The sequence below is a fragment of the Podarcis erhardii genome (genome assembly GCF_964252035.2).
Source record: "Podarcis erhardii genome assembly, chromosome: 5".
NCBI lineage: Eukaryota > Metazoa > Chordata > Lepidosauria > Squamata > Lacertidae > Podarcis > Podarcis erhardii.
Window position 1 is genome coordinate 24,664,257 of NC_138509.1, and position 24,623 is coordinate 24,688,879.

The window sequence follows — 24,623 nt, forward strand, 5'->3', positions numbered from 1 at the left end:
TCTATTTTCTCTTGAAAATGCCATGATGTTTCTAATCAGGAGAATAGTACATTTCTCCAAAAATGTACTACAAAACAGGTGGTTGAAAATATGCAACACACATAAACACACACAAACATACACACACACAATCTATCTATCTCTCTATCTTGGCCTTATTTCTTGCCTTCCATTGTGTTTACAATGACATTTTGACGATAAGTGCAGTAACCTTTCATGGAAATGAGCAGAGAAGTAGTCACTTACTGGTATACAATGTCTTAGGTAAAAAGAAATGTTGGTACTGGATTCAACAATCTTCCTGGACTCTCTTTCAGCTGTGGCACAGTGGCTAGGAGCAGTGGACAGAGAGCAAGGAGATCAGTTCAGATCTCTACTCAGCCAGGAATCTCTTTTGAGTTACCTTAGGCCAGTCACTGTCTCTCAGCCTGACCTGCCTCATGCAGTAAAGGTAGAGGGACCCCTGACCTTTAGGTCCAGTCGTGACCGACTCTGGGGTTGCAGCGCTCATCTCGCTTTATTGGCCGAGGGAGCCAGCGTACAGCTTCTGGCTCATGTGGCCAGCATGACTAAGCTGCTTCTGGCGAACCAGAGCAGCGCACGGAAATGCCGTTTACCTTCCCGCCAGAGCAGTACCTATTTATCTACTTGCACTTTGACATGCTTTCGAACTGCTAGGTTGGCAGGAGCAGGGACCGAGCAATGGGAGCTCACCCCGTTGCGGGGATTCGAACCGCCAACCTTCTGATAGGCAAGTCCTACGCTCTGTGGTTTAACCCACAGTGCCACCCGTGTCCCGCCTCACGCAGTATTTTAATACAAAATGGGAAAACCAAATGCATGTTACCCTGGGCTCCTTGTAGGTAGTGTTGGGTATGCATTTAATAAGTATATAATAGCATTGTGAAGTAACCTATTCAGAGGCAAGCCAGTAGATGGATGCAGGAACCATTAGACGGAAGACTAGAAATAAATTTCACACTCAGAATCTTGGAATGGAGGTGTTTGCCTCACCTCTAACAATTAAACCTCTCTTCATTCTGCCTACAATGAACTTCCTTCACGAACATTTAGAAACACTTTCTGAAGGCAGCAGATAGCATTGGATGACAGAATTTTTTGATAGTCAAAGGTGATGATATCTTTTTCTGGGGGTGTGCACACTCATTTCTTTTATCTCTTGTGTCTGGTCAGACAGGTTGCTGAAGCACTACTGAAATCTTTTTTAAAATGTGAAGAAAGGCAATGTTGAGATGAAGGTGCATATCATGAGTGATGGTGCCTCTTTTGTTACCTCCAACATACTGAGCAGGCAGCGGGAACCATTGTGTCTCAAAGAGACTCTTCACCAGTTTTAAGAATAGCAGAGCAAGAGATTTATATTCTCTTTGCTGATGGAAACTCATGCTGCAGTACATATAGCAGCCTTTCAGGTATAAAGGCTGAAGGCCAAAATTACACGAGGCAGAAGATTCATGAATAGATTTACTCAGGGTTTGTTTGTTTTAATAAATAATCTAAGCATAAGAATTTGTGACAGGAAGGTAAAGGTAAAGGCCTCTTGGACAGTTAAGTCCAGTCAAAGGCCACTATGGGGTTGTGGCGCTCATCTCGCTTTCAGGCTGAGGGAGCTGGCAATTGTCCACAGACAGCTTTCTGGGTTATGTGGCCAGCATGACTAAACCGCTTCTGGTGCAACGGAACACCGTGATGGAAACCAGAGCAGTGCACGGAAATGCTGTTTACCTTCCCACCGCAGCGATACCTATTTATCTACTTGCGCTGGCATGCTTTCAAACTGCTAGGTTGGCAGGAGCAGGGACCAAGCAACAGGAGCTCACCCTGTCACGGGGATTCGAACTGTCAAACTTTCGATCAGCAAGCCAAAGAGACTCAGTGGTGTAGACCACAGCGCCACCCGCTTCCCATTTTTGGTCCAATGTAACTGTTCACAGCAATAGTTACTCAGTTTTTAGGATCAGTACCAAGTATGAGATTTACAGTAGCGTTAGATTCACAGGAAGAGAGGGCAATTGAGCAGGATAGGGACACTAGAGGAGTGGGAGGGGGGAGTAAACACTTTCCCACTATGTATTTTTTTTCAGATTAAAGGTCAGGAAAAGTTTGCTATAAGCCCTGATGGGAAAAGTCAGGTACTCCTATCTTTTGCCCAATGGGTCTAATGGCAGCTATGATTTTTACCACAGACGTGGCACAGAGGAAAATGGCCTGAGAGCAGTCTGAGGTGATCCAGGAGCTGGAAACCAGAAGTCACAGGACAAGCTATGAGTCAGGAATCAAAGAGCAAGAGATAAGTTATGAGCAAAGGGAAGTACAAATGGGCCAAGGGGTAAGCCAGATGTCAGGACACAAAGAGCAAAGCAGATCCAGAGTTTAAACCAGGAGACAAGACCCAAGAAAACGCAGACACAGGAGCACACCAGAGCTAAAGAATCATGTGTTGTGCAAGCAAGGTTCATCTGGAACAAGAAGGCCTTTATTCTCCTTCATGGCCAGAGAATGCAATAGACAGCCTGGTTAGGTGGAGGCAATGTGACGAATTATTCACAGAGAAGATGGGCACCTGTAGTTCAGTTGGATTTGATCAGGAGTTCCTGACATTCCCCCAAGTACTTCCCCCATAACATACCTATATCTGTATCTATCTATTTATCTATATCTATACCTATTTATTTCTAATACACACACACACACATGAATTTGTTGAGAGATCTAATTATGGATCTGCCATATGACATGTAGCTTGGCTCCAACACAACTAATCTACTTGATCTTAAAGATAGTTAAGCTCAGTGTTTGCAGAAGCTGGAACTGTTTACATTCCACATAGAAAAAGGTGTTATCCGGCTTTCTTGTTTCAGATGACCTGGGAAGCAGAAGATAAATATAATTTTTGCAAGGACACTGTGTCCTGCTGAAATCAGCAGGGATTTTTTTTTATTATTATCATGGGATGAGTGCACAGAGCATAGGAAAAAGAATGTAAAGAGCATAGGAAAAGAAATGAATTTGAGGACAGGTAAAAGGGAGGTGTGGTTTGACTCAACCTCCAGAAGGGTTTCTCTGATAATAAATGTGTGTGAGAGAGTTATTGGATTTCCTGCCAAGGCTTTTATGCTTAATGTGGCTGCCTGCCGACCACTTACTAATTGAAGTAACCAACTAATTTGAAAGAAAACAACTGCAGAACTCTCCACTGAAATAGCATGCAACATCAGCGTGCGCCAGAGTTGAACAGAGGGTAAGAGTTCAATTAGCTATAATCATAATAATTTCTTCAAATAAGCAGCTTTATTCATCCCATGTGCTCCTGCTCTTCCATGCAATTACTGAAAAGTTTGTTAACAACGGCATGTGGTTTGGTTTTGGGTTTGTGTTTTTTTAGAATGCATATGCTCAGTTTTTCATCTTTGAATATTGGAACAGAAACCTAGCGATCCAAGTCCTGAATATTCTCTCCAACATTATTTGTACAAAATATTTGTTGATAATTTATGTCCCTCCCTACACTGTGACCATATTTTAAGTGGGGGTGGGGGTCAGAGGCTGAAGGAACATTCCTTCCAGGCACTGATATGCTAGAGTTAGATGTGAATGACACTTCATCTCCCTTCACCTAATGTGAACAAAAAGTTTAGACAGACCCCTTGCTTTATATACTTCAGCTACTCAATCTCCCTGGCAAATGGCTCTTCAGCCACCTCCACCCCACTGTGAGCAATAATAGAGGCTTTGGAAGAGTTGTCCCCTTACCATTATGCATCTCAGCTAGAGGTGGAATATTCTGAAAATCTCAACATAGGATTTATCTGCACAGATTTTTTTTCTGAGTCCCATCTTGCTCCTTGATCTCAATGAGAAGCAAGTTACTCCCCCCTCCCCCCTGGTTCCACTAAAATATGAGCAATTGTTGCATGTTATAGATGATGTTATATGCATTATTGTAGATATTATTATTATTATTATTATTACCACCATAATAATAATGCACCCATCTGGCAGGGCTTCCCCAGCCACTCCGGGCGGCTTCCAACAAAATACTAAAATACATGCATATTCTACACATTTCCTAAAGCAGCCTGCACATTAGCAGAACATAAAACAATGCATATAACTGTATAAAATACTTATGGATTAATTATTATATAATCACACTGTAGAAATATAGGATCACCTGGTGCTGGACATTTTTGTATATATTATACATAAAAATATGTGTGTGGTTTTGCATGCAACTTCACATAAATTTAGCCAAAACAAAAAATGCATGAGCAACTTGATCATAAGCAGCTGCTTGATGTGAGAGGTGGTCTGTTGCAGATAAAGCTCAATCAGCTCAGTTGGAGACAGTGCTGTGTATCAATCCATCCAAAGCAGACCCCACCTCCATCCCTGGCCTCAGCTATTTCCTCCAAGATGAAGATGACAAACTCTTCATCCCCTTCAACTCTGAGCAATAACAGAGGCATTGGCAGAGTCCTTCCTTTGTGCACTTCAAGCTGCTAACTTCCACATTCAAGACAACATACAGGAAAATGGGAATGAGCAGCTGAAGTGCTTCGTATTTAGCTCCAAAATATTTTCCGCAACACTGTCACCTTGCCTTTTCTAGCATTCCGTTCTTTCCTGGAGTAGATTTACGATAACCAGAAGATCTGTCAGTCACAAACACTGGATGGAAATAATTGCTCTGTTAAGTTGCCTCCAGACTGTCGTTCTTTTATGGGAGGGGTTCCGTTACTGGAAATTTAGGTTAGGGCAATTAAAGTAGATTAAAGAGTTCTGTCTTTCTAGCACAGCAAATCCATTTCAAAAAATGTAATAGACATTTTGCAGTGAGGAAAGTGACAGGAAAATCCACGGAAGAGTGTGGAAAGAATGAATGATTAATGTGAAGGCATGTAAACACCCGTCAAGTAGATCTGGATGAATGTGCATTATTGTGATTTGGTTCCACTCTGCAGCCAAATCAGCATAGGCAAACCTCTGCTTTTATTAACTTTGTGCAAGCAGATCAGGATGAATGCTCAATAAACAGGGCATCTGGAAGAGTCTTTAGTTTGGAAGACAGGGTGGAGACTTGTAATGACTCACCACCAAGTCTATTATGAACCAAGCAGAGAAGTTCAGGTCCAGCTCATAATTCATTTGCCACCAGCCAGGCCTGTTCCCTCAAGTGTGGACAACCATGGATGGTCAGGGCTGATTAGAAACAGCAGCACACCAAGGAAAGTCCACTGCCTTTGGATGTATAGAAATTATAGCTTCAGTTCCTAGACAGATTCATTTCCCCAGCTCTCCCTGCTGCCTGCTTCCACTCTCCACAAGATCAATTTTATTAGGGGAGTAGGGGTTTGATAGTAAGATTTCCCAAGTGCCTCAGCTTTTCAGGCTGCCATGGGTAGCTCTCATGAAAGCTACCAATCGGCCCCCATCCGAAAAAAATGTTATTTATTTTATTATTATGTCCTCTCTAGTTTTAAAAGAAACTCAGGGTGGCTAACAAATCCAAACACTTCGTGATAATATGAAAATACAGCAAGGCTCCCAATCAGAGAATCAGCATGATTGACAAAAGGGGGGGGGGGAACCCTAAGCCACAACAATAATTTTCAAAACAGCCATCAGAACAACAACATGAGGAAAGTTACCTGAAGAGGCTTAGCAAAACAAAACTCATTATGATGTGAACTTGGGGAGTTTTCCCATCACTGCTCACAGTAGCTATGCAGTTTGATGTGTTACCTTTTTATGCCTTTTGTTTAGAACCTATCAAGACAAACAGCGCATTCATTTCAGACTGCAGGTGGGCATGATTGAATGTGCACTTATTTATTTTTTAAAACCTACTCTTCACAAACAAAACTAAAAGTCAAGGAGAAAGTGTTCTGGCTCCCACTTTCTTCATTAAAAGTCATTTTTTAAGGGGGGGGTGTTTGATGGGTTTTTTTCTGTCTCCATAGGAGAACATTTAAAGTTGCAGTCCCCATACCTTTAATCTGAAGTGGCAAACATTGTTAAGGAACATTGCTAAGAGCTGTTTGTCTAAAGAGTTTCAAAGCAAAGACTTAGAAGAGCTGGCTTAGATGGTCTAAGTCAGCCATTCTCAACCACGGGCCTCTAGATGTTGTTGGACTAAAACTCCTGTCATCCTTATCCAGCGGGACAAGTGGTTGGAGATTATGGGATTTGTATTCAAAGAACATCTGGGCAATGGGACCCATGATTGAGCAAGGCTGTTCCAAGTTCATAGTGAGTTATGGCCTCACTTCATTAGTATTCCTACCTGAGGTCCATATCAAAGATGTTCCCTGGTGTGGGCAAATAAACTTACAACCTGATGACCTCAACTTCTGCAGTGAGTTCTACAAATTGATACAGCCACGTGATGAGAATCTGGCCACGGGGATGCTAATCCCTGTGGTGAATATAAGATCTAGGCAGCAATTTCCTTTCACTGATTTCTCTTGTCAAGGGATGCTCTAAATTGATGGAGCACTCTGTAAAGACCAGGCTTCAGAATACATTGAACTGTTCTCTGAGAGTGATTGAGAGCAGCAGAAATTCTTGTTATTTTATTGTTGCTAACTGGTTTCAAAGGATGCACTATTTTGTGAGGTTCTTTTTTTAAAAAAAAATAGTTATTTTGGTTTGCAAGAAGATACTCAAGTATGCTCTAGGGGGTGACAGAAGAGGAAACAAATGACTTCTAATAATCTTAAATCACATTTATTTTTCATGTTTCTGGATGCTATGCATGTTCTGCTACTAAGATGGAGCCATGTCACTAACTCACTGCAGGCTTCTGTGTAGCAAAATATATAAAGCATTTGGGTCAATTTCTGATCCTTGGGAATAGAGAACTGAGGTTTTGGAAACTATCACCACAGCAGAACATTGTTTTCTGAACCAAACTCCTACACTTTTAAATAGTAGTAGCTGTGTAAGATAGGTGGGCAAGTATTTAATGACTTTACTTATCAAAATGGTTTGCTGAGGAACTGCTCTATAACTTCGGTGGAATCTTTCATGTCACTGGGATTTTGGACATCATTATGTGATGCACACCTCATTCATACTGGCCTGACTGCCATGCCATATCAACAGAGAATGCATCCTAGATACATGAAGCAATTTCTTAGGCTGTATGTTGCAGAGGGTAGGAAATGGTGGTTGTGTTCATCTTTTCTATCACTATTGGCTTGTGTTATATTCTTTGCTTTGTTTTAAATCATTTTCATTGCCTTTTAGTATTGATTATATCATTGTGACCTGCCCTGGAATCTTGTGGTGAAGGCTGGATGAGAAAACTCTGAAATACCGTATTTTTTGTTCTATAAGACTCACTTTTTCCCTCCTAAAAAGTAAGGGGAAATGTGTGTGCGTCTTATGGAGGGAATGCAGGCTGCGCAGCTATCCCAGAAGCCAGAACAGCAAGAGGGATTGCTGCTTTCGCTGCGCAGTGATCCCTCTTGTTGTTCTGGCTTCTGAGATTCAGAATATTTTTTTTGTTTTCCTCCTCCAATAACTAGGTGCGTCTTATGGTCTGGTGCGTCTTATGGAGCGAAAAATACTGATCGCTTTGTGAAGCCCACGATAAGCTTCTGAAATCCTTAGGGATCTTTAAAACACAATTGGTAACCATTGGCCTAATTGAGGGGGGAACCTACTCATGTTGCTGTTGTTGAAAGAAACCTAAGTTCTTCCTTTTTCTTTTCAAGTTGTCTAGTATTTGGGGATAGTGGTAAGCATGATCCTTGGTGGATTACCCAACCCTGGGTAAGCAGAGAGTTCCCTGGAATCTCACACTGCTCTGAGACTGGGGTGCCATGTAACACTTGAATCAATGAAATTGATAAAGGGCAGGGTATAAATCAGACCAATAAAGTAAATAAATATATGCTTTGGTCACATGATTCTGGCAGTGATTTGATGCAAAAGCGTTAAGCGATAAGAATATTGTTGGTTGTTTCAGAAAGATGAGCATCAAGAAGATCCAAAAGTATTTGCTGTTGAAGTAATAATAATAATAATAATAATAATAATAATAATAATAATTTATTTATATCCTGCCCTCCCCAGCTGAAGCCAGGCTCAGAGCGGCTAACAACAGTAAAATAATACAGCATTCTAAAATCAATTCATTATAAAATCAGTTCAAATCAAATTAAAGGCAACCATTGGGCTAGAGTTCTGTGAGGAATTACCAAAGGAGGGGGTCAGGCTGTGCCTTGGCCAAAGGCCTGGTGGAACAGCTCTGTCTTGAAGGCCCTGCAGAAAGATGTCAAGTCCCGCAGGGCCCTAGTCTCTTGTGACAGAGCGTTCCACCAGATCGGAGCCACAGTCAAAAAGCCCTGGCTCTGGTTGAGGCCAGCCTAAGAATGTGGATAGCACAGGAAAAACATTCTGCTCACTTATATAGGTGGCTATGAACATAGAAGAGGCACTGAGTGGCCTGGCTCAAAGGAAGAGATACACATTCAATGAAAGGAAATAATTGCTTAGCATTTTGAAAGTCAGCCTAAATTTGCATCATTGCTTTCAGCTCTGATGATATATATGGCGATTTGTCTTATTTATTGCAGCATATTATCTTGGCTAATACTTTTCCTTCTTCGAAAGGTATGATGTCCTTTCAAATTTCTTTTCAGTGCTTGTGGTCACTCTTGCATGAAAATGCCATTTGTTCTTCCCATATTAAGCCTTGTGCTTTCATGTAGATTGTGGCTCTGAAAATTTCCTATTACGGTAAATTAATTTCACTTCATTAAGTGGATGGGTCACAGGCAGAGGAATAATAGTATTTAGTGGGAAAGAACATTGGCAAGATGAATGATGGGAAAACAGCCAGCCACTGCCACTCTAATACTGAGAAGCGGCTTTTTGTGTTAACAGTCTTTTGTTTGGAAGTTCTGTGATATGGACTTCTGTATAGTGGTACCTCAGGTTAAGTACTTAATTCGTTCCGGAGGTCTGTTCTTAACCTGAAACTGTTCTTAACGTGAAGCACCGCTTTAGCTAATGGGGCCTCCTGCTGCTGCCGTGCCGCCGGAGCACGATTTCTGTTCTCATCCTGAAGCAAAGTTCTTAACCTGAAGCACTATTTCTGGGTTAGCAGAGTGACGAGAACTAGCTCGCCATCCACAAATAATCAGTCTCACGCCAAGATGGGTTGAAGAAGTCTGGCCACAGCTCTCCTTAGAAGCTGCTGCTGCCCCAACCTTTATTGTGTCTCCACGAAAAGATACAAATTCAAGGAGAGAGCTTTGCCTCAGTCAGCAGATAAAAGACAATACAATGCATTAGTCTCATGTTCTCACACCAGACCACGCAGTTGATCATGCTATGCTACGTGGACCAATCATTGGATGGCATGAGCTCTCCACGCGCTGCTCATGCTTCCAAGCAATGCTTTCTACTATGAAATCATCCTTGCAATAATAAACTTTTGCCCATGCTCTTATGGACAAATGACCATATTCCCACAGCAGAGTCTGTAACCTGAAGCGTATGTAACTCGAGGTACCACTGTATTAGAGTAGTACTCTGAGGCTGAAATTCTTTATTTCTGAATGGGGTTTAGCGTTGAGCAGACACATAGGGTTGCATTGTTATTCCAGTCGTCTTACTCATTCGATGCTGCAAAGTGGATTTCTTCCCAGGTAACAGAACTTCCCATGCCTCTCCACCCCCATATGTCCCTGATCTACTCTGGTGGAACTCCCAATCCTCTGAGGCAGATTTAGGTGGGCATGTGGGGGAAGCTGATGAAGTTATTTCTAAACCACCGGGAGGGTGCCTGGTACTGGACAAATATTGACATAAATGTGAGGATGAATGAGTTGCCCAAAGCGGACAGTACAACAGGAGAAAAGGAAAGGTGGAGAATTGGGCCTTTCTCTACCCACAGAAAGAGAAAGGAAGATAAAACCTTAAGGACAGTCTGTGCAAGGCAAGAAGAGAGAGAACTGGGAACAGAAGAGCCAGGACCTAATAGAGCTACTTTGGGTACATCCAAAAGCCCAGTAGGATTTTTAATCTCTTGCGGTGGTTAGATAAAATGTTTTGACTTAAGCAGCTAGATGATCATTGCCAATTTTGGAGACTAATATTGTTAACAATGAAATAGCATTTATTTAAGGTAGTGAACATAGATAAGATTATTATTAATTTTATTACAATATATTTGCAGAAACAACAAAAAGAAATGGTCTCGTTGGCAGGATTTAAATTAAACATTCACAACTTTAGTTACAGAGAACAAGAAGTATAACAATGTGATGACATTGTATTGTAGACAAACAGCAGAATGTATAATTGGATGTAATAAACCAGAAATGGTAGTTGAGGGAAGTCAACGGGGGGGTGGGGTGTATGTTTAGTAATGATATTTGTTTTGAGAAAATAAAATTAATAAAAAATCATTTTTAAAAGTATTATTAATTTTATTATTGGTAGTAAGCATTGGTAGTAAGCAACAGCAGCTGTCAACCTGTTTGTTCAATTCGCCATGTTATATGTTTGTTCATATTTGTTAATTTTCATGTAGCTTCATAAAATGATTGTTTCAGTAATTCGTATGGGTGCATTCTGGGTAGTGTCTAACTTAATTCAAAGCATTAAAGGTTGCTACTGAAATATCTCTTCATTTTTCTCAATTGCTTTCCTAAGAAACTTAGGGCTATCAAATAGTATTTTCCCATAGGCAACAAAATGAAAGTTGAATTTTCCATTTTATTTTATTTTATTGGAAGAGGTAAACTCCAAATCAGGGAGTTGATGAATTTTCCATATATTCATAGCAAGTCTTGGACCACAGCTATTAAAAAGAAGATTAAACCAGTGCTTCCTAAACATTTTACAGGAGTCTTTGGACTATATGAAATGTCAAGAGACAGCAACAAAATTTCATAACTGCCTAGCTTCTTGTGACTTATATCTATCACAGCAATTTCTGTGATTTGTTTCACTCACAGACAGAAGTCTTACCCTTGTTGAAAAAGACAGAGGAATTTGATGAGAGAAAAAGGCCAATATATGGATTATGGAGAAGGATGCCGAATGGAACTAATGAAGAGAAACAGGACAATTAGGATGGTGGGAGGTTAGGGGAGATGATTTTTTGAGCACAGCATGTTTCCTCCCAGGATTAACAATTGACATAGAATACAGCCCTGAGACATTTCAATTTGACAGAAGTGGTGATATGGCCTTTAAGGGGAAAGTAACCAGTAAACCTGTAGTTTGAATGATTTTCCACCAAGCAGCTGAAGTTGCACTACTTTTGGAGTGAGATAGATGGAAATGTGCGAAACCTGTCATTTCCGTGGATATTTCTTCTTTCCTGTGAGCTTGGAAATACACAACCTACAAGAATGGATATGGATTTTGTGGAACAAATCTCTAAAAGATTGTTGTGAGCTGTGGGTACACAATTTTGATTTGTTGTTGTTATCTTCATCATGGTTCAATCTGGCTTCACACCTACATTTGGGAAGGTCCTAGATTTGACATTGCTATCCCAAATTGATGATCTGTGCCTTTCATCCTCTGCCAGTTTGGCTACTGTAAAACAGTTTATGTGAGGCTGCTGTTGAAGGTCACACTTCAGCTGGTACTGTCAGGATGCTGGCAGTGGCTCCCAGCTGGTGGTCCAGGAAAGTATAAAGACAAGGGAAGGTTTGTTACTGTCCTCTTTTTTATTCAGTAATTACAATTGTACCTTGCTTCTCAAACAGAATCCATTCCGGAAGTCTGTTTGATTTCCGAAAACATTTGAAATCCAAGGCGCGGCTTCCAATTGGCTGCAGGAGCTTCCTGCACTCAATCAGAAGCCATGGAAGCCGCGTCGGACTTTCAGCTTCCAAGAAACATTCACAAACTGGAACACCCCATACTTTTTGTTAGGCCTTCACAGTTTCTTCCTAGAGAAACTATACTAGTTGATACAATTCATAGTTACTTATTATCTTTCTGCTGAATTCTGTTTCTAATTTACTTGGTACAGTGGTACATCGGGTTAAGAACTTAATTTGTTCTGGAGGTCCGTTCTTAACCTGAAACTGTTCTTAACCTGAGGTACCGCTTTAGCTAATGGGGCCTTCCGCTGCCACCATGCCGCCACCACGCAATTTCTGTTCTCATCCTGAAGCAAAGTTCTTAACCCGAGGTACTATTTCTGGGTTAGCGGAATCTGTAACCTGAAGCGTCTGTAACCTGAAGCGTCTGTAACCTGAGGTACCACTGTACATCTGTCATTTTATTTACTCTTTTCTCTGTTGTAACAGCCACTTTGCATATGCTGGGGGGATGGGGTATAAGTATTTTTTTTTAAATAAATAACTTACCATCTGTACATTTTGTTCCCCATTTAAAAGTGTGGACCTTTGTTGAGAACTGGCCACTCTGACAATGATTCTGAACTACATTAGTCTTCTCAATCAGCATCCATTTCCAAACTGCCATCACTCCCGGTTGGAAGGAGGCATGTTTAAATCTTTCTTTCAAATATTTATGCAGCCTCATGTGAGAGACATGAATCTGGTGATCATTGTGACTTAAAGTTAGGACTCAGATGGATTTTGGATTTTATCAGAACTATCACCTAGTATCCATGGGAGCTCTCCCAGGTCCTGAAGGACCAGCTGCCTACGATTGCCTTCCTGATCCTTATTGCTGCACCCTGCTGCTAATTGCCTCTCCTTTTTGATCAGTTCTCCTATACCAGCACTCCACAGGCTCTCCAGCCCATTTAGAACAGGAAACGATATAATCAATATAAGGCAGATCTGAATCATTGCTGCACATTATTTGAGTAGTTTGCCTAATTGTGCAACAACAACTGTCTTCAGTCACTATTTTTCTCCATGAACCCAGTGATAATTTCAGACCTCCTATTCGGGAGGCCATTTATCCACAACAATGCTTAGGACACTTATCCACAACGACAAATGTGTGGTTTTTGCATTGAGGTGAGTAAAATCATAAATATTCATGGCACCGCTGTCAATGAGCAGAAGTAATTTCCATGTCATCAGTGCCAAAAAGCTAAATACATGGCCAAAACCAGAACTAGAATTTGAAAATTGTAAGCGCTATAATCATCATCTCAGTAGAAATATTCGTAATTCGGGTTTGGTTTTGGTTCACATGAATGCCTTCTTGCACAACTAGGCATCAAATGCTTAATTCATGCTGTAATCCTGTGCCCATTTTCCCAAGAGTAAGCCCCATTTAATTCAGTGGGACTTACTTCTGAATAGATGCGCAAGCAGGGTTGCACTGTCAAAAGCCTCGTTTTGATGCTGCTCTGCATACGCCCAAATTACAGTGCATAATACAAGAGAGTGGAAAATCAGGCCATATGTGCATATTGAGTGAGTTACATCATTTTCCATATGAGCCCCTAATTTAAGTAGTCATCAAATGCAGCCAAACTCACAGGAGCCAAGATGGAAATTAGTTGACACGATATATGCAAAAAGTGTAATATTTCAATTAACTTATTAGTGTAACTGTTCATAATAGTGCATTTACCCTAGTTAGCTATTACAGGGGAACCAAAACATAAGGCAAAATTCTCTCTCAGATCCACATAGTGGGCTCTGTGTGAGGCTGATATTTTCCTTCCTGTCTCTTTTTTTTTTCTTCTTCCCAAGATGTGAAGTGTAAAGTGAAGAGAATTGCATTGCATTATTGCCGCTTTTCAAATACAGCATACTCTATTTGCTGTATTGGCCATTTGGCTTTTTGGCCTGAGGTTGGAGCACTGAAATAATAAAGGGAGACTTAAATGAAGAAAAGGTTGGGGAAACATTCTGGCTTGCCAGCTAGATGGGAAATTCAGAAATGTGTTTTATAATTTTAAAAAGTATTCTGGACCACTGAAATGGATCGGTCATTGTCAGTTGCAGTAGGCTGAAATTCAGTCTGGATGTCTACAACCTATCTTTTTGTAACCATACATAACCTGCAGCTGAGTCTTACTGAGGATTTTAGTTTTAAGTGAGCAAAATGAAAATAGTGTAATGGGGGGGGGGATCCAGCACAATGGTATTGCACATATTGGCAGAGCTTGAGACCTAACGCTTTGCACGTACAGGGGATGGCTTGTCTGCATTCATTGTTTCCCACAATAAATAAATAAATTTGTATCACATCCCTCCTTCAAGGAACTCAAAACATCTTGTATCGGGTTCTCACTTTTATTCTCATAGCAATCCTGTTAAGTAGGTTAGGCTGAGAGATTACTCTGCCCAGCACAAAGAAATTCTCAGGTTACGGCAAAGCATGTTTCAGTGAAGGAGAAACACCTACTCCCCCTTGGAAATATAAAAGCTTTCATTTTTTGGATCTGCCTCTGGAACTAATTGGAACACACAGATTGCCTGTAAGGCAGAGGGCAAGAGTGCAGAAAAAAATGTGACATCCCTTATTTTTAGCAAATCTAGAGTTGAACTTTGGGTGATGCACCAGATATAAAGTTTATCAAACTATTGCCCACTTGTAGGGCACATGGTTTCCCCCATAGGAGTGGGGATTGGACAGATCTGAATTACTCTTATATTTATAATTATAGTGCTAGGGTTGCCTTGACTCTTTTAGCCCATAATGCCTTTCTACAGCCTTGGATTTTTTTTGCAGTGGGCACAGTCTAACCTAATTAAATCTACAGATCACCTCTACCATTTCATCTTCAATCTCTTACAAGCTGTCAATTTGCCTTTTCATCATGCACAGTGACTCTCTCTCTCTCTCTCTCTCTCTCTCTCTCTCTCTCTCTCTCACACACACACACACACACACACACACACACACACCCTTTCTTAAGATCTACACCGAAGAAGAGTTCTGGTGAACTTGAACGGAGGGGGGTCAGGCTGTGCCATGACCAAAGGCCTGGTGGAACAGCTCTGTCTTGCAGGCCCTGCGAAAGATGTCAAGTCCTGCAGGGCCCTAGTCTCTTGTGACAGAGCGTTCCACCAGATCGGAGCCACAGTCAAAAAGCCCTGGCTCTGGTTGAGGCCAGCCTAAGAATGTGGATAGCTTGCTTGCTGCCTTTTTATTTCAATTTAGATTATATTAGTTCCTCTTGCATATGAATCAGTAAACAACCAAGTCTACTACTAGGAATATACAGTACAGCTATGTGAAAAACCAGTCTTGCAGTGCAATCCTATCCATGTCTACTCAAAATGAAGCCTTGTTGAATTCAATGGGGCTGACTCCCAGGTACACAGAGTTAGGATTGCAGCCTAACTCAGGTATACTTAGTTTTCATTTGAAAACAACAACCACAATTAAATATGGTATGTAGTGCCAAGTTCAGGCTCAAACAAATTAAAGAGCTAGTAACGGACCTAAAAAGCAAACCCATGGGAAGGTATGGTGGTGGTCAACTTTCACCTCTCTCTCCTATGGAAGATTTTGTGTAGTAGCTATTTTATCAGTTCCGTGTGTCCAACTGTGATCCTGCAGACCAAAAGGACACAGGACTGTTTGGTTCAGCAGTGGTAATGGCAGGAATGTCTCTTGTTACACTAAGGAGGTGTATGCAGGGGCCGGTCTACTATGAAACTAAGCTTAAGCTTAAGGGCCCCTAACCTAGAGAGGCCTCGGAAGCGACTTTCGTCCACATTGCTCTGAAACAATCGGTCTAGTAGACCCAATTTGAGTTGCATGACACAAATTGATTAATTTTTCGTTAATATCCTTAATTCCTAAATGTTTACCATTATGGGGCAGTGATATGGATGGGCATATTCATAATGTTGTGCAGCAATAATTCAGGATTGGAGGTGTAATTTGTAATTTATCGCTGAAGAATCTAATCTTCTGTGGGCCAGACTGTTCTGAGGTGCCGTTGGGGGTTGAGGAACTGGTCAGATAACCCAATATGTAAGCACAATATAAAAAATAATTGTTTCCCCAGCAGTACTTTGTGGCAACCTTATTAATTTTTGGTTTCTGATTTCAAGAATTGGCACTAAACACCTGGAAAACTAGCTGAACCAAAAAAGGCTTTTCTTTTCCCTAGCCTCTAATGAAAAAACAAGGGCTGAGTTGTAAAGTCCTTATCTGAATGGTAAAAGATTGTCACTTTAGCCCTTGTTGCCTTAATTTTTTTAAACACCTTAATCTTTTAAAAAGGAGTTTAGTTTGGGATCAAGAAACAGCATTGAGGCTGACAACCTTCCTGCCAAGTTCTGGGACGATGCAATTTGGAATGGCTGAGATATTAAACCCAGAATGTCTGAGTTTCTAATAGAAATGTCAACTCGATATTAGCTCCAGGAGTGCTACTGCAATTTGGAATGGCTTAAATGTACTTTTTGAAATCCAGCAGTGCCCCTCAGGCTTGTGGAGCTGCAGGAGTATTTCTGCAATGTGCCTTGTTATTCGGTGGCCTACCTGTTTGTGTGGCATTTATCTCTTAGGGGTTAACCACTTACATAATATATATGTGACTTGTCTGTAGTTTTAGATCTTTTTTTTTCTAGATGACTTTGCAAAGAGAGTGGGTGCATGTGAAAGTACATATAGAGTTTTCTCAGCTGCAATTTATATTTAGAGAATGTGTTTGAATTTGTCTTTAACCTTTATGTGTTATACAGCTTACGTGCATTCTGCAGAAAGAAAGAGATAAACATAGTATGCTTTAATTGCTTTTTAACTGGATTAATAGGACTGGAGTACTGTGCAATTTTACCGTGGGACAAATTTAACATGAATGCAAATCACCATTTGGAGTTGGGTGTTCAATGCAAATTGCTCAAAGAAAGAACACATTGATGGCGCCACATCTGTCCAGGAGGCAAACTTGTAAAATGTCTGACCGTTTTCCTTTCACACATTTAAATATTCCTCAAAACATCTTCGTCACATTGCTACTGTGCAATATAAACTCTGGATCAGTTCACACATTCATCACGTGATAACCATCAGGGGGATATATTCAAATGTAGTTGAAGCACCATAGATACTGTTTTCATCACCTCATGTGATCTTAGCCACACACTGTTTTGCAATGAGATCATTTCAGATATCCAATTGTGAGAAGTCAGGTGCTATACATAGTTGCCCGAAACGGCTCTTAAAACTGCAATTCTGAATGTTCTTAGAAGAACACACTTGGATGTCCTTCTCAACAGACACGATAAGGCTTGTGGTGTTTGTCTGCCTATTTACTGTTTGAAGCTTGGAGGAGGCCTAGAGGCCTATTTATATATTAGATGTTCATTATCCCAGAATATTCCCCCACCCCGGCTAGCTTCCTTCACACACCGAAGCCTAATATCCCCAAGATGGAAACATTTAGTAGAACAGATTGCTAGAGACAAAGTAGGGGGGTTGGTAAGATGGTGGGAATGTATACTTTTTATGTATGTGATGCTAAAACTGGCACAATATATAGTACCCTTTAGGTTAGCCTTTGTCTAATTTGGGTCCCCAGCTGTTTTGATACTAAAACCCCAATTATTTTGAGCCAGCATGGCCAGTTTTCAGGGGTGATGGGAGTTGTGGTCAAATATTGGCAGACTAAAATTGTGAAAGGCTCTTTAGATATTCTCCCAGCTATATATGAGGCAGTTCTTCTGTGAGCAGCTCATGTATGTTTGGAAGAACATTTAAATGCTAGCCCTCATGGGTGGTGAGAGTAAGACTGCTTTAAGAGATGGTCTGGAAGGAACCAAAATAAAATATATTAGAAGTGTGTGGGAGTGGTGGTCAACAGCAGAGGAGTGTGAGAGAATGAGGAAGATGAACGAAGATGGTGTATACTTGTACCAAAGTATAATGAAGTATTTGTTGTTATCATACAATGGCTTCCATAATTGCTTCATAACACAAGGATTATGGGTGAGGCTCAATTGCGTGGGGTATTTCCACTGAAAGAGCCCATGTGGGACCCACATGCAGAGAAGCAGCTCTCCTACAGCCACAGTGAGGATAATTTCCAAAGGGCACCACAGTAGAGCCATCGTTAAGTTTGATTAATAGTTTCTTTCTGCTCCTTTCCATTGTAAAGCTCTGCCTTAGCTGACAAAAGAATGAGCATATTGATTTGATTGCAACAGCACAACCGAGAGACCCGTGAGTGCTAAAATGCACAATTTCTTAAAGGAATGATCTGTAGCATCTCTCTTCTGTTTCCCAGTATTGGAACCGTAGTGGCAAAGGCTTGATGGAATGCACCAAAGTGTTTTGCCACCGTGTTTATGCTAAGGTCACAACCCATCCCAAACTAAGCACATTTAAGTACTACTGATTCCAGGAGGTGATGAAATGCCACCCTCTCCTCCCTCTATAGTCTTAAAGAGTCACAGTGCAGGCTAAGCAGTGTGGGATTTGGGTGGGGCTAAGAATTGCCTGGCTGAGAGATAGGTCAGGCAGATTGATAGTGACTTGCTTAAACTCACTCTGCATCCAAATCCAAAATCAATTTACTTCATCGCACTGGGGATAAGCAGGTGCTTATTGTTGCAGCTATGTGTCAGGTAAAATTGACACATTCCTTTCTAACTTTCATTTTAGAAATAAAATGCAGATGAACATGAGGATGTGCACCACTAGATGTGCACCACCTACAGGAAATCTTTTTAAATCTTAATTTAATACATTTTGCTTAAACTGTGAAAATTAAAAGTCCCTTCATGTAGCTATTACAAATGGATTAAAAATTATTCTTTATCAATAAAGTCAGATGATACAATACAGTAAGCAGATACTGATTATTCTTTTACTGCCAAAGCAGAGTGGTGATTTATCATTAGAACTGACAGGCCTCCAGCTACTCTGAAAATGGGATTTTTTTTCAAAACAGCTATTTCTAGAAGGCTTTCATTTATATACCTCATCCATGTTGAAAGCTAGGAAACAAACTGGATAAAGGAGCGCTCTGATAATTCAGTTGATAGAGCACGAGACGCAATCTCAGAGTTATGGATTTGAGCCCCACATTGGGCAAAAGATTCCTGCGTTGCAGAGGGCTTGACTTGGGACTCAGATAGGTAAAGAAAAAGTGTTGTATTTGCGTTGTACATGCAATATAACACTGTGACACCACATGGCGCTGTGGTGTCCCGTCTTTCGCTAACGGATTTCCCTGTATGAGTTTGCAACGCGTGTGTAGTGTTAGAATATTCCATTCCACCTTAAGGTACAGGCATGAGACTGTTGTGTGTCACATGTCTGTTTACACTCCAGCACAGCTTGCTGGGAACTTCCGTTTGTGTATAGCTTTTGCTTATGCTTCTTGCTTTGCACATGAAGGGGAGAAGACATGTTTTTCCTTTTGTCCTGATGTACGCTGAATAAACTGCTTGTAAATATGCTCAACATAGCCTCTCTCTGCCACTTCGGTTGCGCAGCGTTATTTACTCTGCTGCGTGTGCATGCCCAGCTTCTGAAGGCTTCTGAAGCTAGGGTCGCAATTTCATGCTGATCCAAGGACTGGAGATCACCTGGCACACCAGCCGGTGGGCTGGGGCCTGCTGGGGGCCTGCCAATTGCCCCCAATTCCTTGGCTGCATCCCAACATCCAGCCTAGTTCCCAACATCCAGCCAAGATCCAGCCTAGATGGCTCTTGTGGTCCCTTCTAACTCCAGGATTCTATGAAGAGATGGAAGAATTGGGCAGTTTCAAGAGGCGCTGGAAGCTGCATTAAGTGGGGGTTGCAGGTTGCCCACATGTGCTCTACCATATGTTGCCACTGCTGGGAGGCCTGCAACGACTCCTTGGCAGATACATCTCTGCAGAAAATATAAAGTTTGGAAAATACTGAGGGATGCTCTTTGTACTGAGTGTTTTAAAAAGCCCTTAAAAAGCTACCTGCAACCCCCTCTGCTTTACTAGAGCAATACACATGCAAATAAGCAGCCAGCAATTGGCCCTCATAATACTCCGTTATCAGTATGTCTTTAAAGCCATGAGGCATGTTGCTAAGATCCCAAACATAAAGTCCCCTGGCAGGCTAAGCCCCTAAGAGAATGTTAAGCAAGTGACTTTAAATAAATGTTCCTTCCCGACAGCTCTGCAATTAACTTGTATCGACGACTGTGTAGCATGTAGTTGTTCAATAGTTAACATGCATATAAATAATCTACGACATATTGAGCTTTGTAAAAATGAAATCTCACTGAAAGCTCTTGGACTATATCCATGTACAGGAATTTGCCTTTATTTACTATTCCGTAAAGACAGAGATGAAATGGAATGTGTGTAAATGTGGAATGCCAGCTGCATTAAAGGCAGGAAGACTTGCTGGCTGGTTGATTTTTGTTTTGCTTTCATGCTAGATGCAAACCTTTCAATGCTATTTAAGCTTAGGAGAATAAATTGTTTTAGTGCTAAGGCTCTGTGCTCTCTCCAATCCCTGCCAAAACCAAAAAACCACATACCCCCGACTTGGTACCACTCGCAGAGCCCAACCAGGTATAAATATAATTTTTCAATTTCGCTCTAGTGAAATTTGTGTGGTCTCTGATGCATACTTCCAAATCTTATGGCCAGCCTATCCCACTGTAAGGACAAATGTGTTAGTGCAGTAAGTATTGGGAATGAACTGTTAGTAACTGCAGAAAAGTAAATGTTTCAAGACCTCTGGTTTTTATTTTGTAGTGTTGCTTGTGTGTATCCTGCTGGCATTGAGTTGATATTTACTATTGACTGCTGCTCGATTTTTAAAAATAATTGTAATTGGCTGTATTTTAATTGTTGGTGTGTTTTTCTTTTATTTTTTTTGAAAACCACCCTGGGATCACAAAAGAGATGAAGGGTGCGGTGTAAATCACATCAATCCAGTCGGCAGATCAGCCTAGCTGACAAGTATCTATTCCTCCCTTCAGCATAAATTTTGGTTGTCCCAGATTATACTAATAAGAGCAGAGTAGAATGTATGATAAATCATGGCAGCCCATCAGGAGAGTAAATCTCATTTTCATGGCAGAAGATCCTGATCATTTAGATGGAGACACTAAATGTGGATGTGCCCTAACTGCTTTCAAAGGGAGCGTAGTTTTCTAATGCAGTTGTGTACATTTTATTGTGTCTTCTTAACTAGTTATGTGGTTTATAGATTTTGAGAACATGAAGTTTTAATTTAGTTGTGAAATACCATTTTATCTGTAGTGTTATATGCTCATTTATCTGCCTGGAAACTGTGTGCAAGCCTCCTGAGGGTCTGTTGTCACTGAAACTCTTTTTGGATTCCTTTGAAATGCCTCAGCTTTTCCACTTGAGCGTGAACCTCCAAATACTCAACATTTTCTGTGGCAACTGCAACCCAGGCCTACTGCAAAGATAATCTCTTCATCAGCCCTGGACTTCCACCGCTATATATATATATATATCCAGTGTTGGTGAGAGGCAGCTGGTGACCACAGCATAACCTGAATAACGACATATACCAGTGTCTTCTGTGGGATGCATAGAACCCCCATGAGAAAGATTTTTGGTTTATCAAAACCTGATTTGCTTCTTTCAAGGGTCCTCAGAGATGTTGCTTGAGCAGAATTCAAGAATTTTGTCTTGGAATTCTGCCTTCTGTGACATTTGGTGGTAGCAACAATAACAATATTAAGCGCAGTGCTATTTTTCTAGAAAAATAGGTGCTGGAACTCATAATGAACGCCTCTTCAGTTCTCTTATAATAACAACGGCACCCACCTGAGAGGTGTTCCAGCTGGGGGGGAAAGCCCTGATTTTATTTTTTATTTTTGTCTCTGATGGTGACATAAAAATAGCTCTACAAGAGCAGACTAACAACCCACCAAGTTCAGCATTTTGTTTTTATTTTGAGGTAATATTTAGTCATTATGAACAGCAGCCATTGATAGTCTTAACTTCCATGAATTTATCTAATCCCCCTTAAACACCACCAAGGTTAGCAGCTATCACTATGCAAATTCCATGTTTATATGCTGTGTTGTAGAAGTAGTTTTGTCTCTCCTTTCCCCACAGAGGACTTTTTCCAGGTCAGTGATCATTTTGGTCACCCTCTTCTAACCTTTTCTAGCTCCACAATAACCATTTGGAGATGTGGCAACCAGACCTGCGTTTATTTATAATTAAATTTCTATCCTGTCCTTCCAAAGGAGCCCAGGGCAGCTGTACACTGCATTCAGAGTGTGGTCACATCACACATTTGTATAAAGTCATTATGATCTTGGATGTTTTATTGTCAAACCCTTTTCTAATGACCTCTAACAATCACCTTTTGTATAGCAGCAGAATGTTGGGTTGACATTTTCATTGAGCTCTCTGCCACAACCCCAGGATCCATTACTGGTCAGTCACTTCCAGCTCAGATCCCATCAATGTATATATGAAGATGGATTGTTTGTTTGTCTGGAACTTCACACTTGCTCACCCTGAACCAGATTTGCTATTTTGATGACCATTCTTCCAGTTTGGAAAAAAAATTTTTTTTTTTTTTGAGCTGTTTGGTTTTGCTACCCTAAATAATTTGAGGTCATCAACAAACTTGGCTACCCATGCAATGTCACATGCTAACTACCGTATTTTTTGCCCTATAGGACGCACTTTTTCCCCTCCAAAAATGAAGGGGAAATGCGTGTGCGTCCTATGGGGCGAATGCAGGCTTTCGCAGCGCGTCCTCCCGCTGTCCCTGGACCTGATCTGCAGGCGGGCGGTGGGGAGAAGAGCGCTTCTCCCCGCTGCCGGCCCCACAAGCGCCTGGGGGGGAAATAATTTTTTTTCCCTTTATTTCCCCTCCAAAAAACTTGGTGCGTCCTATGGGCCGGTGCGTCCTATGGGGTGAAAAATACGGTATTTTAGTTCACTTAGTTTCTCTGTTCACCTTTTGGTGATTACACCTCCTCTATCAGCCTCCTTTTCCAAAGAGCCCCCGACCGGCTCTTAGGAGTGACTTTCCAGGACAGAGCAGAACCCCCTTCCAAAAGGTTCTTCCAAGACATTCTGTTTGCTGTTCTCTGGATTCAATCCATTACCTCTCATTATGAGGAATTATATTAATGGACTGCAATTAATGGGGATCATTTTAAAGAAAAAAATCAAGCTGTTTCCTAAAATCTGTTTGAGGTGCAACCAAAGGGAAATGCATCTGTTTCAATGTGTTTCTTTTTGTACTAAATTTGCAGAAGTGATTTGTTTGGGTATTTTTAAGGTGAAATAAATGAAAGCTGGAAAGTCTCCTCTTTCTAATGCACTATCTGTCTTAAAAGCTGTGTTTCTTTTTTGGGAGGAAATGCTGCAGGGCATTAGTCCTGAATGAAGTCTAGAGCCTCGGGGAATTTTATGAGAAATGGACACATACACACACACACACACACCCCATAGGAATGACTGAGTCATTTTGTACATACTCTAAAACATTTCCATGAGGAAAAATCCATTTTTAAATCTCTTGAACCATATATTACACAGAATAGCACAGGATGAATAACTAAGCTTTGCTTCTGCAACAATAGCCACTGTTGTTCTGACATACTTAGACACCCTTAGGTAAAAAAAAAAATGACATGTTCATGTGGTGTGCTTTTCTTTTGAAAAGATAGCGCTGCCCAGACTCATGCAAAGTTACAGAATAGTAAAATCTGCAGGGAATGAACAGCTCTCTGGCTATGTCTTGTGCCACCATTAGCTGATAGGTTACCAGCTGGGAGATCAGACGATCTTTGAAACCTGTATCCAATTTTGTGCACCCTTTTGCTGGCTTCTACTGTCGCTGGTAGCAGATCTTTCACCACCGCAACACTGGTAGCAAAAAGGCTCCACACTGACAGGCAAGAGGGTTTCCAAATATTTTTTTCCCTCAAAGCCTCAGATTTAAATAACTGCCTCCCCACCCTTTCATATTTTTCAGAAAGGAAGAATATGAAAGGGAAAGTGGATGTCACAAAAGAGAATAAGAGAAAAGCAAGATAATGTAGACGAAGCAAGAACAGGGCAGGATCATCACAATATTGGAGAGGGATCATTCTTTGTCTGCAAACCATATTGCTCCTCTTAACTTACTTTCGACTTCCAGGAAATCTCGTTGATGAGTAAACGTGGACTTGCTTAACGTGCTGATATTTCATTAGTAAAGCAATGCTTCTCACTTCAGTGTGCTTTACTGATGGCCTGTCATTAGTAATAATTGGGCAGGAGAATTTGCTCAACCAATATTTGGTTGATCACATTGGGATGTGGGGGCGGGGCACTGGGGTATATTTGAGCGAGCTTTCCTTCAGAGAAATTGGGACATGTCCTGGGGAAATCGGTGCAATTTGCACAACACACTGTGTGAAATCACTTACTAGTACTCCACCGCTATATGAAATACTAACAAGTCAGCTTCTTTCTGAAGCCCTTTCCCCCTCTGCATCACATTGCTGTTTTGCATCCATCAATTTAGCCTGACACATCATGTACACAGTTTCAGCCTTCCTTCTGAAGCCAGAAAATACCTATTCATTGCATTGATCCCGTACATGGTCAGTGTCCTAGTTAGATGAATAAAGGAAATCCTAAGGAACACTGTCACAGGATTTATATACACCATAGAGAATTAAACCAGATCCCTCTGGATTTTCCTATACTGAATAAATGATCTTTGATGCTGCAATGCTGTGTCCTT

At 41.1% G+C, this 24,623-nt stretch overlaps 1 protein-coding gene across 6 annotated transcripts in view; it reads left to right on the top strand.

Annotated features, from left to right (window-relative positions):
* GRID1 (glutamate ionotropic receptor delta type subunit 1) overlaps nucleotides 1–24,623 on the top strand; it is a 737,412-nt gene that overhangs the window by 563,372 nt on the left and 149,417 nt on the right. The window lies entirely within an intron of this gene.